We start from the raw sequence: 14,899 nt of genomic DNA on the forward strand, positions 1-14,899 counted from the left end.
GGGGGTACCGATGCTGAGGTCACCTCCCCTCCTCCAATCCGTGCATCCACCTGGCAGATGGGGACCACTCGTCCCCTACACCCCATCCCGCACGTCTCCCCGATGCTCACCTGGGGCTCCTCCTGCCTCTTGCAAGGGGAGCGCGGCCGTCAGGGCTGCCCCTTCCTCTGCAGCAGTCGCTTCCCAACCGGGAGGAGGAGGAAGAGGAGGAAAAGCTCGAAACCCCGGCAGGATGCCATAGCGCCGGGCTGCGCTGACAAAGGCGGTAGCAGGTTGGCACGGGAGAAGGAGGAGGAGGGACGGGAGGAGGGAGGGGGCTGCACAAGCCGAACCTCCCCGCACCGCCTCCCGAGCCCGCAGCTGCAGGAGGGGGTTCGGCCCGGCACGGCGGGAGCCAGCGCTGCGGCACTGGGGCTCGGCGCCCGACCAGGGATGCTGCATCTTCCGAGCTGTATCAAATCCTTATCATACGGTGGATTTCGCAGCGACCCAGCGTCCAGCTTTCAGCCCTGTTATTTCTTTCCCGCACCCCAAATCCACGCATTGGGTGTCTTGGGGTGCAAGTATAGCGAGGCATCTTCCCACTTGTGGCTCGATGCAGGGGTACCTCGCTCCCCCCAGCATCCACCCCTTTGAGCCCACCGGGCTGAGGACACCATGTGGTGCTGTCCGTGATACCAAACCACCTCACACAGAGGGATGGCAGCCCTCATACCCAAGCTCTTCTCACAGAGGGTCAGTGTCCCTGGCTGGGATGGGGTCACTGGTACAGAGAATGGCTGCACAGGGCAATCAGCTCCTTGGCTGTTGTACACGTGCAGCACCGAGGCACACTCACCAGAGCTCATCCAGCATCAATGCATCTTTCCATTCCTGATGGTCAACTTGCTGTTCCACCCAGGAAATACTGCAGAGAGTTTTTAATAGAGGTGTTGCTAGGTGGAAAAAGCAGGAAGGTATCAAAGCTTCATATTTCATCTCTCAGTAATCTTCAGGAGGTGAAACATCGTGTTTTCTCTCCATAATGACTCCATCTAAAAGACTGCATGTCATGGACATCCCTGTCTTACTTACTGTGACAAACTTGGGTACAGATAATTCTGCTCTTCTGGAAAAGACAGAGAGGGTTTTTGTCTGAAACCCACTGATACACAAAGCCCTTCCACTGACTTTGAAAGAAATCTGCACATGATTCAGGGTACACACATACACACATTGAATATAATAGATTGAAGAAAAGGGTAGATGTCACAACACTGAGTGACATGGGTCAGCAGTATGGGGGTGATGGGATGATGACCTTCAGGGGTCTTTCCAGTATTTATGAGTCTCTCTCTCTCTACATATATATATGCATAAATAATATAAAGACACATGCATGCAACAATTAATAAAAGAAGAAAAGGTAAATGTGTATATTTGCAAATTGAAAGAGTTTGCACTGAATTTATTCTTACCCACCACTTGACAGAAATAATGAACGAGGCAGTGTCCTTGAGCCCCCTTTTCCATGCTTCTCTCCGAGAGTTTCGTACTCTAAGCAGCCACTTAGTTGTAAATTGCATGCTTGGATGACTTCAGCTCTATACCACATCTTATAGAGCATGTCTTCAGGTCACCAGAATACACCACAAAGATCTCTGTGTCCTTCAGAACTACAAATACTAAGAAGGCAGAAGTTAACTCAGGCTGCAGCCAGAGCATAGTTTGAGCTCTTCCTGTTGTTCCCTCACTTCCCCTTCAGAACAGAAGTTAGGTATAACTGATGGCAAGGCTTTCACTACCTGTTTGTGAGCAGCAGTGGATATTAGGAATTACCTGCAAAAACTGGTTTGAAACCATGAAATGCTGCAGCTGGTTTCACACAGACACAGTGGCGTGTCCTGAGCTGAAGGCAAATCTGGAGAGAAGAGAGTCAAAACAGAGCTTACACGAAGCAAAGACAGCTCCAAACAGGGAACTCTTCCAAACAGCCCAGGATGCTGCAGGGAACCACATCCCCCACTTTCCCATCTGGACAACAAAGGCCACAGTCCTCACCCCTATAACCCCAACCTTGTGGGGCAGCAGCTGCAGTGGGAATCTCATCCCAGAGGTGAGCATCATAGCAGCTCTCCCTGTCCCCATTCCAATTTTAGAACCATCATCATTTCCCCTCCCCACCTTTCCTTGACGTCTACACTTTGTTTTCCACACTCCTTTTCCCTTTCATCTCTTTCCTTCAGTTGCTGGCACATTTTTCTTGTCTAACTCTTTCATAGCCTCTACCTTCCCCCCACCTCCCCAGCCTCTCCTCCCATGTTTAGGGATGGTGACATCCCCTCAAGCCAAGGCTGCACACATCTGCCATCCTCATGTGATCTCAGGAACCCCCAGCTCATTTCTTGATGAATCCCTTTTTCTGACCATTGAAAGATAATGAATTTCATTTTGCTTTAGCCCTGTCCTGACTGCTTTCCTCCCCATCACAGTCTGGGCAAAACATTTGTTTCCCTCAGAGGTTAAGACAAACTCCCAAACTTCCTGCTTCATTAAATAGCACTTAGCAATACGCAGCCTGCAGTTTGCTATTTTTATCCAGCACTCCACGTTTGCGCTCCCTCATATCTCAGTAGGGTACCAATATTGCTTAAGTTGGCTTCTGCGGCCAGTGCGCAGCGCATGATTGATAATGGGAAAACTTCTTGTTCAGCTAAACAGGTTTCAGCACAGGATCCCCTGAAATATAGCAACGATACAAAACAGTCTGTTGAGCAGCATCCAGCCATTCCAGATGTATCAACTAGAGGTTATGCCAAGTGTTCAAAGCAAAACACTTGACACCAATCCTAGACAGAAGTGAGCTTTTCCCCTAAAATACTTAAAAACAAAGAGAACGGACAATCTGGAGCATAACAGATAATATAAAATAATTCTGTGAGCACTGATTTAAACTTTAAACATGAGTTCCAGGTTAGACCACGTACAAAAACATAGATAACTGAAGTGGTCGCATGCTGATACACCTGAGAGCAGAAACTTCACATTTAAGCTTGTGTGACCAAGTGAAGCATAGCCACAATTCAAGTCTTTGTATTCATGACTGCTATGTTATAAATGAGCCTTCACCTGAACTCTTTAGTTCAGCTCTTTCTGAATGCATCATTAACCGCAAGAAACAGATTCAGGCACTTCTTAGGAGCAGCACATTCAGACTCCCTCCCTTGAGTGAACACGCACAAAAGCACAGGTACAACTTGGTTTAGAGAGAAAAAGGAAGAGATAATTAAGGGCTACGTTTCAAACAGATCCCCTAGGAGGAAGGGAGCATCTTGCTGGAAGACTGTGCAGATGGAGTCAGCGTGGCTCACACCCATCTGCGCTCAGGTTTCACTCTGTTTCAGCACTGCTCCCTCTCAATGTGACAGGTGACCACCTGTCTGCTCTGCAAGATGGCCATGGCCACAGCTTAGCAGCAGGATGTGTAGTAGGGCCACGGGTTGGAGCTGAGGACATGTTTGTACTGCATGAGCTCTGAGGAAGCTGTTTCCTTCCATACCACACACTGAAGAGGTGAAGGTATTTCCAAGCCGTGCAAAATACGTGCTGATTTCTTGCAAGTTCAAGTAAATCCTCTATGCAGTCTGTCTCTCTGTTGCTTACTGGCTCATTCTCAAATCTTACTGGTCAAGGTTTTATAGAGGAAAAATAGAATTACCCTCCCATGAGAGTTAAATACTGAAGGAATATCTTTCAGCTCTAGCAATGCTCAGGGATGGAGGAAGCCCTCCCTTGAGCCCTGGCACTGCTTTTCTAACTCATTGGCACAGTCTGCCCAGGGAGGTGGTGGGTTCACCATCCCCAGAGGTGTTCAAGAAATGGGGAGATGCAGCACTGAGGGATACAGATAGCAAGAATGGGCCGATGATTGAACTAGGTGATCTTAGAATCAGTAAGGTTGGAAAAGAGCACTAAGTGCCCACTGAAACCAGGTCTTCTATATGTATCATCAGGGGTCAGCTTGCCCCCACTGGCAGCAAGGTAACGTGCAAAGTCCTTAAGCCTCTCATGGACACCAAAGAATTCACAAGCGCTTTGCTTTTACCAACCACCCTGAGTAACTCTTTATGAGGGTGGCCTTTTTATGGAAGCCTCTTAAAACATCCATTCTGATTTTAGGGGCAACAGAGTATTAGCTCATCAGCCTGCAGAACAACAATCCATAGCATCTCACCCAATAGCCACAGTGTCGAGCAGTTAGTATTTGATTAAAAATACCTTCCATGAAGGCCTCAGTCTGCACCAAATACATCACGGTATGAAGAAGCTATCACTGACCTCAGGGGTTTGTCTGGTTCTTGATCCCTCTTGGGTTTAAAAGTGAAACTTTTATCACAGTTTCCCCTTGGATTTGAGCACCTTCAGAAGCTCAGCTTGGGGAGCATCAACATCCAAAGCCTCATCCACCCTCAGCGTCCTCTCAGGTTCATGTCCACAGTAACCCCAGGTGCCTCACAGAAACATTGGGTACTGTTCTACTTGCCCCTCATTTCAGCCTTGAGGTTTGGAAAATGAAGGAAGAGCTTTTGTTACTCATTGGTGAGTAAAGGACAGAAACTTCTATTTTCAAGGCAGAACCAAAGGCTCAGGGAAGCACCAGTCACTGTAACAGAGAGGATTAATTCTGACTCCTTGCAGCAGATCAGATGTAGCATGTGTTTGCCTTTAGCTCTCAGAACTGTCTCCCTGCTGTTTTAGGCTCTGGTTTCCCATCTCCCCTGTGAGTTTTGCTCCAGGAAGCAATTATCTTGGGAGCAGCCCTAGAACCAGCGTGTTCACATCTGACAGTGGGCAGGATGCATTTCCACGTAACCTCAGGCTTCTTCAGCTCTGCTTTTATTTCCATCTCCTCCTTTGCTGTGGGAATAAGGATCTCATACCAACCAGAAGCTCCAAGGCTCTCACAAATTAAGCAATACGTTCCGACTGAGCCTATGGAAAGGGAAGAGCCAAAAGGAAAGGCAGAAGGCAAACGCTGTACAGGGCCCAAGGTCAGGTTCCTTAGGATGTTACCTTTCATGGAAGAACCAGAAGAGCCATCCCACAGATTTTGCCCCAAATCTCTGTACCTTTCACAGCTCGTAGTATCCATTCCTTCGAGCTACATCTCCAGGACTTCTCTTCCTTTTACATTCTTTTTCCTCCTAACAGCCCTGCAGTGGGTCGCTGCATCATTCATATCAAATAACATATGGCATAAATAAGATGCATCACAACAACTCGCTTCTATTAGCCAGGAAATCACGCTTCCCCATGCTGGGAAAAATGGCAGATGAAAGATAGATGACCCACATGGATCACAATAACTTAAATTACATTATGGAGACAGTAAACTGCTGGTGACACATCCTGTATGAGCCTCTTTAACCACAATAAATAGACTGAAACCCTTCTAGCATTTAATCTTTTCTCCCATTGACTATGAGCAGGTCAGTGAGAAAAATAATCTCTTCCTTCTACATCTCTACTGAATTTAATTAGTTATTCCAAGTCCATACACATACATTCTCTTGCAGTATCCTAGAGATTACACACATGTTCAAGTCTAGCTTTTCCATAAATGCTTTATCAGAGTGGACTGTGTAGAACCATATCTGATACAACAGTTTTTACAGGATTCATTTAGAATATGGGGAAATTTTAATACTTAAAGAGAGAAATGGAAATGATGAGAATAGTTTAATTTCTTCCCATAGCTGATTGCCCTGGTTTTGCTCTTTTGTGGCTTACATCAGCCTCACTTTTGGTACACTACAATGCTTTAGATTTGTTGGGTTTTTTTTCCTTGCTTGGATAAAAACTCTGCCCTAGGAATGCATTTCTACAATGCTCCCTAAGATGTCTGCTGATGCCCCTCCACAGTGACCAGACCTTGCATCAGTGGGATCCATCTGATCTGATCTGTCGCAGAGGTGCCCTTGTTTCTGCACTCCAGCAGGGCTTGCCAGACTTTGCATCAGAGGATAAGAAGGTAATTGATCCCACAGAGGAAAAGGGAGAGCCTGAGGCCAGAGACAGAGACACAAACTGGAGGAAGGCAACATTTATGCTTTTACCTAAATCAATAGTACCCAGAAGAAGTGGTTTTTGCTGTGGAGCTATTTGCTCGACATCAGGCAAGGCTCAGATCTGGAAAAGAGTTTGGCAACTCCTGTGGGTAAGAAAGCAACTGCAAACTGCGCTTGGAAAGTGCAGAAAACCCTGATAATACACCTTGAATTGACAGCAACTGCAGATAGGCACAAAGGGCAGAGGCAATGTTCCTGCTCCAAGCAGAAGCCCTTGGGATGGTGGGTATTTGTGCATGTTATTTTGGCTCCAGCTGCAGGTAGCACTATGTGAATTTATCATGGCCAAATAGTCACTAATAAAACGTCCCAGGTTAGAGCAATACTGATTTCCCTGTCAAAACCAAACTAACAAAAACAGATAAATAGCAAAGTTCCTTTCCTGCCCTGAAGCTGGGAGGACCCAGAGTGCAACAACAACAGCACAAACAATTTGCAAACAGCTTCCTCTCCTCTAATGGCACTTCCCCTCTAACTTCCCTTTCAGTACGACTTGGGGAGGTAACAGCTATCGATCTACAACTACTTTGACCAGGACTGGTGCTGCAGAAACAGCAGAAATCTCATCAGGTCGCTGTTAGCTAATCTGACCACACAGCACGGGCACAAACAATTAACACCCAGCACTGACTGCTGGGCTCATCATTACCCAGAAGTATGTATGAGGTCCTCTGAGGACTTGACTTCACATTTGGGTACAGTTCAGAATGTAAAAGCTGTACCTGAGTAACATGCCTGCAGAGATGCTTACACAGAGTACACTGTTATAAGCACAGGACCTGCAAACATGTTTTCCATTGACTGGAGTGTACAACATCTTATTTATCACAAGTCAATTGATGACCAAACTCACCCAGCAAACTCATAAAAGCATTAGTTCGTATTTGTTGTTCACATGCAGAGACATTATATATCAAAAAGGTCAGTGCTTCCCAACTAATTCAATTATAACGCAGCCATCTATCACACCAGCTCAGCTAAGACCACATTAGCTTGCAGTTTTTGGAGAATGATGGAAGTTGGAGAGTACATTCAGTATGTTCCACCTTCATGACAAACCTTATTGCAGCCATTCTTTGCTAAATGCCTTCTATCATACCTGAGCTGCTTGTTCCTGCAGGAACCACAGAGGTTAAATATATTGAGATAGGGCTGCAACCTGAAGTTAAGCTAACTGCACACAGCCTGAGAAATGGAGGTGCCCAAGAATGTTTTATTTGCCTGCATTTGGTATTGCAGGCGTGACAATTGAGATTCATTTGTTGGTCTTTTTCACAACAGATTTCATCACAAAATGAACCTCAATAATGTTTTCATTAATAACATCTAAACAGATCAGGAAGACAACTCACAGCACCCACAGAGCCTCCAATAGATTTGTGTTTTCATCTTTACAAGGCCAGTACTTGCAACAAGGCTGTGGTTTCCCAGTCTAGCAGCCAGGAGGGACTACAGAGCATCCTGCAGCCCTTCCTCACCTGCACTCTACATATCACCCAGCAAACAAACACCAAGGCCATTCCTAGCCCCAGAGACAGCCCTTCCCATGGAAAAGCACAGCAGCCAAGGATACCACTTTGTTATGCTGAATCTCAGTGCAGCACATTCACTCTCTCTGTTTGCACACTCCCTTCCCATCAGATCATATATTCCAGCATCTTCTGTAAGCTGTTTTTTTCTCAGGGCAAATACATCATTTTCTCGAGTATTTTTACATCACAGCAGCAGAGCTGATTTGATGGCACACAGCTAATGCAAGGCTTTGCTTTTACATTTTGTTGCAATCCGCAAGGAAATTAGATAGAAGACTCCTGAGATGTATGCATTCTCAGTCCCTGTGTATCACACTGGAAAGCGTCAAATGATCTAGCAATAAACAAGTGGAATCCAGCAGCAGAGACTTAAGTGTATACTGTTATTTCAATGAGCGGGGCAATAGCAACATCATTCTCATTGCTCTTGCTTCATGTCATGCATGAGAACTCTCCTGCATACCCAAATGAGCTCACATACCCCTTCTGCACAAATAGGAAAAGCATTCTTCTACTCTGGACATCATCTCTTAGCTCGCGTTGCTTCTTATTCTGTGGGCTGATAACACCATTATGGCCATCAATTTTATCTGTATTTATACAAGCTGGTGTTATTCCCCATAACAGAGACCATCGCTGTTCTTTATAAATCTCATCAGGAGGATAAATCAAGAGTAACGTACATTTTTGTAGGCCTATGAATCCTCAACCAGCTTTTACTCCCCAGTTTATGCAGATGAAGATGGTCCTCAATACACTTCTACACACACCAGAAGAAAAGTTGCACGCTGTTCTATGAAGCCCAATGAATTGTAAATTGAAACCCTGTAGATTGCCTGTGTGTGAAGGCAGATTTTATTTCCAGGCCGAACCAACTCCTGGAAGAGAAACACATTCATTTTAATACCTAGTGCTGGAATTCAAAGTGTTTTTCCCTGGATTAAGGGAACTTGTAAGGAAAAACTGCAGTTGAGGGGAAAGCAAGGCTGAGTAGCCTTCCCCATTCCCCTCACATGGTGTTAAATCTCTACTGAAGGGGAATATCAATTCTTTACAGAAAGAAAAAATAAAGGAGTGACGCCCTTTGAAAGCGAATACACGTCAGTCCAAGCTGATGGCTTAAATTAAATATTAAAGATTAAATAAATAAATAAAACCTCCCAAACAGAGTTTGATTTATGTAGAGCTGCGCCTTCAGAGAGGATTTGTGGAAGCAGAAGCTCACGCTATTGTTCTTCATAGAAAAAAAAAAGAACAAAATCAATTTTTACAAAACAAGATTATTTTGGGAGGCAGCTTATCAGGAACGCTGTATCTGGGACATCTGTTTTTCCTCTCCCCCATCCTTCCCTTTCATTTCTGGTGACTCTAGAGAAGACTGAACAGCAGCCCAGAGCCTGCCCAGAACTGGGTTACCTATTACCACTTTTATCAGTGTGAGTACATTGAGTTTTACTGCAGGCTCACCCGTTTCAAAAGAGTTATTTCTCACCAAGACTCCCATACAAATAAGATGAGACAACATCAGTTAAGAGCCTGGGGCCCCAGTTCCAAACACAACACTGGCACTGGGAGGTTCTTACTGGGTTCCTAAAGCCCCCTCGTCTCCTCTGGAAATGATATAAAGAAAAAATCAGAAGAGTGGTGATGCAGTGGCAGAGTCCCCATCCCTGGAGGTGTTTAAGGAAAAGGTAGATATGGCACTGTGCACGGGTGGGTTGATGGTTGGACTGGGAGACCTTAATGGCCTTTTCCAAGCTCGCTAATTCTGTACCATGGAACATCTTGTTCTGCCACACAACTCATGCACAACTTGTCCTGGCTACGGCAGAAGAGTTACACCAGGGCCTTTCGTGGGAAAGAATTCTACAAATACAAGTAAACAGCTGCAAAAGACAGTGGAAGTTCAAGATGAAAGTGGCAGGGAGAAATCCACTGGGCTTGCAAGAAGTCACTGGAGGAATTCTGTTCTTAAACATGTCTGAAATCCCTCCAGAATGAAACATGTTATTTTGAAGAGGGATGTTTCTATAGCCAGCATTACAAGGATCAGTTGCCAATGAAAGAGCACAGCAAAAGGAAATACTGAAAAACAATTGGAGATTGTATGAGCACTTATCACACAGATCAGCACACAACATTAGCCTCATTAACACAGCTGTGCTCCAACTTAAACACACTGAGAACACAAATGGACTAACAAAATGCACACAAGCACAATGAACTGTGCTCATTAGCCCACCCCCGGTCCACTCAGAGGGGTTTTCTCTCCTCCTGCCCTGCGTGTGAAGCCATCTGTAAAAGCGACATGGGAGCTTGCATCAGGACAGCAAACATCTGCAAAACACAGAAAACTCTCAGGTCAAACTGGATTTGGCTCCCTGACTGCAAGCAATGAACACAAACCCTGTTCTGTGCTGCACACCCACAGCAGGATGAGAGCAGAGGCCAGGACCTTCAGTGAAGCCACCAGCACATGTGGCTGGATTTATATCACACACACGTGCTTTTCCGAGCTCAAAAGAAAGACTGTCCTTGCTCAGCAGTGTTTTTCTCTATGTGTGTTTTTCCCCCGGAAAGAAAAAAAAGAAATGCAAAACACTTATTCTCAGTGATCTACATGAAGGTAAAAGAGGCTTCTCCATCCTCTCCCAAACAGTGTCTATTGGCACATACACTTCAGTTGTGTCATCTGGAAGAAGCTGTGTTTTCTTCTCACTTCACCCAGGTCTTCCTGTTCACACCACAATTACAGAAACTGCTCTGTTTTAATGCCAGCTACCCCAAACAGACTGGAACAATCATACAACTGAAATTCCTTGTTGCCTGTTATCATCCAAAAACTGAAGATCTGAACAATCTTTTTGAAGCCATGTGAAGCGCTGTTAAGATACAAAGGGATTTTATCAGGGCAGAGATGCACCTCTTGCTATGCATTCCCATATACCCTCTTGAATGCTCACAGATGCAGACAATGACAGATGAAAAGACAAATTCAACCTTCCTATGCAAACCAACCTAAAGCTTCACTTGGTCTTATCAAGTGAGGAACCCACAACCCTCATTTTATACAGAAAATACCTCAACTCCCAGACTTTGAGACAGAGCCCACCAGCTTTAAAGGTTAATTTCTAGGCGCATATGTACACTCATGGCTCAGTCAGCCTCATTATTAGTTTAGTAGGCTACAAAACTCTTAGCACATCTTGCCATGCTCTGCAGTAGGACATTAAGCTGTAGGAATTTTCCTCTTGACACCAACATTTCATTATCTGCTGCTGTTGATTATTCAAATTGCATTAGATGTTGAAGCTTGCTAGATTCAAAGACCTCAGTGAGACGAAAGCAGTTATCTCCAGCACAGACAAAACCAAGGAAGCGAGCACAAAGCCACACCATCCCTCAGGACAATAAGCAGGGGATATGATATGAAGTATACCACTGCCTGCTCCCCATTCCCTCCTGAAGATGCTCCATTTGATTTCATAGCCTTGGCCAGACAAAAAACAATGGAAAAGAACTTTCCCAATCAGAAAAAAAGTAAATAAAATTGGAGATTGCCTAATTATTCTCTCAACTAACAGCGTTAATCTCATTTTCTCCTGCTAAGTGAATATCTTATGTGATTTCTGTGCTAAATGCAGCTGAATGTCAAAGACATTGATCTTGGCTCCAACCTTTGTTTTTATAGGGTTTGCATCTACCCTGTTTTGGCACTGTGCTATTGGTTTCTATTAGTGTCGAAGTGCCACTTTCTGTTTTGTTTGTGCTTACTCACAGAGCTCAACCCCTCAGAGAGTAAATGCCAGCCTGGGTAGATGGGGAAGCTGAGCTATCATGGGAAGAGATTCCCCTCCTGCCCTACAGCATCCCTCTCCTTTTTCCAGTGTTTCCACAGGGCACAGAGCTACCACCTGGAGAAGGAAACGATTTCCACATGGATTCACCACCTCACTCCTGTTCTGAAATCACTATGGACACTGCAAAGATGTTCTGCCCACCAGCAAAGTGTGACCACCCAATGCTGGCAGTGATGGGGAGGCAGCAGGAGCTGCAGCTGCACCCTTCTGGCTTGGAACCACAGGGTCACCATGAAGACATCTCTCCCTAGTTTTGCCCTGCACAAACCACAAGCTCATTAGATTTAAAGCTTATCTGTGACTTCATATAATAAACTACTTCTACATCCAGAGCATCGTCATCCTTCATTTCTGTTACCTTCTCCCAGAATGCTGGGTGCTGCCTCCAGCTCCCTGCACACTCTCCAGAACATGAGTGCGAAGCATTTGCTGTCCCCTCATGATGATACACTGCGTAAAGGCACATTAATCACAGAGCCCACGTTCATTTATTCACAGCATTATAAACACAAAGAAGTTCTTTTGTTCTGAAGGTTTGTTTCCTTAACAAATGAAGGTGGAGGTGCCAAAAGAGAAAAAAGAAAGGAGAAGGAAATAAAAGAACGACATCAAAATATTAAATGTGGGAGAATATCAAGCCAATGCACTCACAGATTTCTTGCCAAAATACTTGAAAGACTCCTATGTCTGAAAACAGGACAGAATAATAGGAGCAGAAGTGCTAAATCAATGTGCTTAACAATTAAAAAGATGAAAAGAAACTCTGACTGAAGAGATTTACCTGCAGTCCCAAGGAGCTCCTGCCAACCAGGAGAGCCATTGTCAGGAGAAATTTCTTCTCCAAGAGAGCAGAGCTGCAGTGGCACAGCTGCTCAGGGAATGGTGGGGTCAACCATCCCTGGAGGTGCTCAAGAACTGTGGGGATGTGGCACTGAGGGACATGGTCAGTGGGCATGGTGGGGTGGGTTGAAGTTGGACTGGGTGACCTTGGCATCATTCAGCTTGGAAAGGATCACTATGACATTTATGCCTCAAGCTCAGCAGATGGAAAGAGGATTTCTGGTGCTTGCCTTCATCAAGCCACAAACCTTAACACTTGGGGACTGACATTGCAGCTGCTTAACTTCAAGGGAAGAGATAAACATGGTGCAGCAGGGCCACTTTGTGAGCACCTCCCACAATTATAAGGCATAATATTGTCAAAAACACAATTCGCGGGAAGAGCGACCACTCTCAAAACCTAATTAAGCCTTACCTACAACAAAACGTCAGAGCAAAGAAAAGGTGTCTGCTCCAATTTTGTCAAGAGCCTTCCAGCATTTCCATAACAGCCAGTTTGATTTTTGACAGAACCGTGATGCGTGAAGTCAAGGCTCGCCTGCAAACTGCAGATGATGAAGACATGATTAAGGGAATAAAAATCACCGCTGGAGATGGTGGTCTTAATTAGCTCCCACCCCTTGAATGTTTGCCTGTATTAATCCTGCTCTACAGCCATCACAAGTGAGCACAACCCCCGAGCTGCCTGCAATTTCCTGTAACACCCAGAAAACACAGTAACCTATAAAGCAGGATGTGGATGCAAGTTATTAAGTCTTCCAAACTCCTTGCTCAAATTCCAAGCCGGCCATTATTTTGTAGTTAATCTTCTGTCCGTTTGCGGTGATGAGGGGGACAGATGTTTAATTAGTTTTAACAGCAACCAAAAAAATCCCATTAAAAATTGCCTTGCTTCTACTGAACTAGATTTATAACCTGTGCAGACAGCACTGAAAAAGCCAGAGAAAAATATTCCGTGGGGAACCCAAGAAAATGTGCATCTCGGAACATTTCCTCCTGCACTCAGGGACCTCCAAGGTCTGCGGAATGGGAGAGAGAAAAACACGTGCATTTTTCAGCTGTCACCATCACTTATTCACTTAACAAAGGAAAAAGAAAAGCCTAATTACTCATGGGTCCCTTTTTAATCTGCAGGGTTAGCCATGTTTAAAAAAAAGAAAAGAAATAAAAGCAAAACACACTGATGAATTACCCCCCGTGCTTACAGCAGTAGAAAGAGAGCAGTGTTTCCAAACAGACACATCGAGAGCAGAGTGCTGCAGGATTGCAGCCCACCCAGCTGCTCCAGCCCTGTGCTCCCAGCAGCCTTTGTTTACAAGCTTTTAAGCAATGTTTTGCTCAGGGTTCAGTTTCAATCCTGCTGTGTCCAAACAATCTCATCAAGGCCATCGGTTTGTTCAGCCTCCTTGTGCGCCACTTCCCTAGCGTTCCAAATTCAGCAAGCAAAGGTTTTAATCTTCATTTCTTTTTTTCTTTATGCTGAACCAAAAAAGCACCTTTTTCCTTACCCCTCCCTCCTCATCTTTATCCTTTCTTCCATATTTTCTTCCTGCTAAGTAGGCTCCTTCCATCACAACCCCCTGATTGGAACAGGAAAACCTACCCCATTCAGGCAAGCTGTCATTAACAAATAACTACAATCAATTTCAAGCTCACACTTTTCATCAGACCATTTACTACCATTCTTTGGAGTGCAGAGATACCTCTGGTCCTGGTTATTTCTGCCTTCTGGATCCCCCCAGTGCCCCCACGCCATGATTGGGACAGTAGACCCACCCCCATCAGGCTGCTAGCATGCATTTCCCTTTGTAGATTGCTTCCCTCTTCTAATTAACACTACAACAAGACTTGATGCTCTCCCTTAACCTATAAAGCTCTAACACACAGTCACATCAAACCCTTCAATTAAATATTTGCAAATATCAATAAAGACAAATCTGGGGTCCCTGCACAGCCGCATCAATGCAAATTGGGTGCAGGTATAGAGCTGATAGGGAGCTGAAAGGGTTTCTTTTGATCACAGGAAAAGCCTGTGTGCACAATGAGACTTTCAGGCTGCATTCTCCTATTTTTTCATATGAAGGGAAAAGAAAATACAAAAAGAAACTGCAGGCATTTCTTTAAGGGCTGATTTCAGCCTTATACTAAATTGAATCTTTTTTCCTTTAAACAACACTGTGCTGTGGGAGAAAGAGAGCAGCAAACTGCATTGGGGGGCACATTTACATCTCCTGCCCTGAGCACCTGATCAGCTGTAGGTATCCCTATTCACTGCAAGGGAGTTGGACCAGGTAGCCTTTAAGGGTCCCTTCCAACTCCAAGGATCCTACGGTTCTACGGGAAGTGATAGCAATCTCAGAGCAACCCTGGGAACTTCCTGCATCTTAGTCATTGCTTTTCAAGGGGCAAGTGGGTGGTGCAGTACAGGCACCAAAGTAGGACTCTGGGTTCCTGGGTATAGAGAAGGGAAATAAAGGCAAATCTCAAAAGGGAAGAGTCACTGCATGCTTTGCTCCCCTTGTGCTCTACCTACACAGCTCCCATCTCACCCCAAAGTCTC

At 45.0% G+C, this 14,899-nt stretch overlaps 1 protein-coding gene across 3 annotated transcripts in view; it reads right to left on the reverse strand.

The window, feature by feature from the left end:
• Nucleotides 1–14,899, reverse strand: part of MINAR1 (membrane integral NOTCH2 associated receptor 1) — a 46,915-nt gene that overhangs the window by 15,483 nt on the left and 16,533 nt on the right. Inside the window, exon 1 of one of the 3 annotated variants that reach the window (XM_015873098.2) lies at nt 111–445. The exons of 1 other annotated variant lie outside the window; for it this stretch is intronic. The gene's annotated coding sequence lies outside the window, so the exon portion shown is untranslated. Of the gene's footprint in view, nt 1–110; nt 458–14,899 lie in introns of those variants that run through there. One more of the 3 variants, XM_032446893.1, reaches the window with a different exon arrangement.

The sequence above is a fragment of the Coturnix japonica genome, chromosome 10 (assembly GCF_001577835.2).
Source record: "Coturnix japonica isolate 7356 chromosome 10, Coturnix japonica 2.1, whole genome shotgun sequence".
NCBI classification, from domain to species: domain Eukaryota; kingdom Metazoa; phylum Chordata; class Aves; order Galliformes; family Phasianidae; genus Coturnix; species Coturnix japonica.